This window comes from Schistocerca nitens, unplaced genomic scaffold, assembly GCF_023898315.1.
Source record: "Schistocerca nitens isolate TAMUIC-IGC-003100 unplaced genomic scaffold, iqSchNite1.1 HiC_scaffold_241, whole genome shotgun sequence".
NCBI classification, from domain to species: Eukaryota; Metazoa; Arthropoda; class Insecta; order Orthoptera; family Acrididae; genus Schistocerca; species Schistocerca nitens.
This window is the reverse complement of record NW_026045782.1, coordinates 2,501-3,702: the sequence shown is the minus strand read 5'-3', so window position 1 is coordinate 3,702 and position 1,202 is coordinate 2,501. Positions and strand designations below refer to the sequence as shown.

The 1,202-nt window shown below is 50.9% G+C and overlaps 1 non-coding gene across 1 annotated transcript in view; it reads left to right on the top strand.

Moving 5' to 3' along the window:
• The window catches only part of LOC126222653 (small subunit ribosomal RNA), a 1,909-nt gene continuing 707 nt past the window's right edge, over nt 1-1,202 (top strand). The window contains exon 1 of the ribosomal RNA XR_007543457.1: nt 1-1,202. This exon is cut by the window's right edge and continues 707 nt beyond it. This is a non-coding gene — a ribosomal RNA (small subunit ribosomal RNA).

Here is a 1,202-nt window from a genome sequence, read left to right as displayed (position 1 = left end):
TCCCTGGTTGATCCTGCCAGTAGTCATATGCTTGTCTCAAAGATTAAGCCATGCATGTCTCAGTACAAGCCGCATTAAGGTGAAACCGCGAATGGCTCATTAAATCAGTTATGGTTCCTTAGATCGTACCCACGTTACTTGGATAACTGTGGTAATTCTAGAGCTAATACATGCAAACAGAGTCCCGACCAGAGATGGAAGGGACGCTTTTATTAGATCAAAACCAATCGGTCGGCTCGTCCGGTCCGTTTGCCTTGGTGACTCTGAATAACTTTGGGCTGATCGCACGGTCTTCGTACCGGCGACGCATCTTTCAAATGTCTGCCTTATCAACTGTCGATGGTAGGTTCTGCGCCTACCATGGTTGTAACGGGTAACGGGGAATCAGGGTTCGATTCCGGAGAGGGAGCCTGAGAAACGGCTACCACATCCAAGGAAGGCAGCAGGCGCGCAAATTACCCACTCCCGGCACGGGGAGGTAGTGACGAAAAATAACGATACGGGACTCATCCGAGGCCCCGTAATCGGAATGAGTACACTTTAAATCCTTTAACGAGTATCTATTGGAGGGCAAGTCTGGTGCCAGCAGCCGCGGTAATTCCAGCTCCAATAGCGTATATTAAAGTTGTTGCGGTTAAAAAGCTCGTAGTTGGATTTGTGTCCCACGCTGTTGGTTCACCGCCCGTCGGTGTTTAACTGGCATGTATCGTGGGACGTCCTGCCGGTGGGGCGAGCCGAAGGCGTGCGACCGCCTCGTGCGTGCTCGTGCGTCCCGAGGCGGACCCCGTTGAAATCCTACCAGGGTGCTCTTTATTGAGTGTCTCGGTGGGCCGGCACGTTTACTTTGAACAAATTAGAGTGCTTAAAGCAGGCAAGCCCGCCTGAATACTGTGTGCATGGAATAATGGAATAGGACCTCGGTTCTATTTTGTTGGTTTTCGGAACCCGAGGTAATGATTAATAGGGACAGGCGGGGGCATTCGTATTGCGACGTTAGAGGTGAAATTCTTGGATCGTCGCAAGACGAACAGAAGCGAAAGCATTTGCCAAGTATGTTTTCATTAATCAAGAACGAAAGTTAGAGGTTCGAAGGCGATCAGATACCGCCCTAGTTCTAACCATAAACGATGCCAGCCAGCGATCCGCCGCAGTTCCTCCGATGACTCGGCGGGCAGCCTCCGGGAAACCAAAGCTTTTGGGTT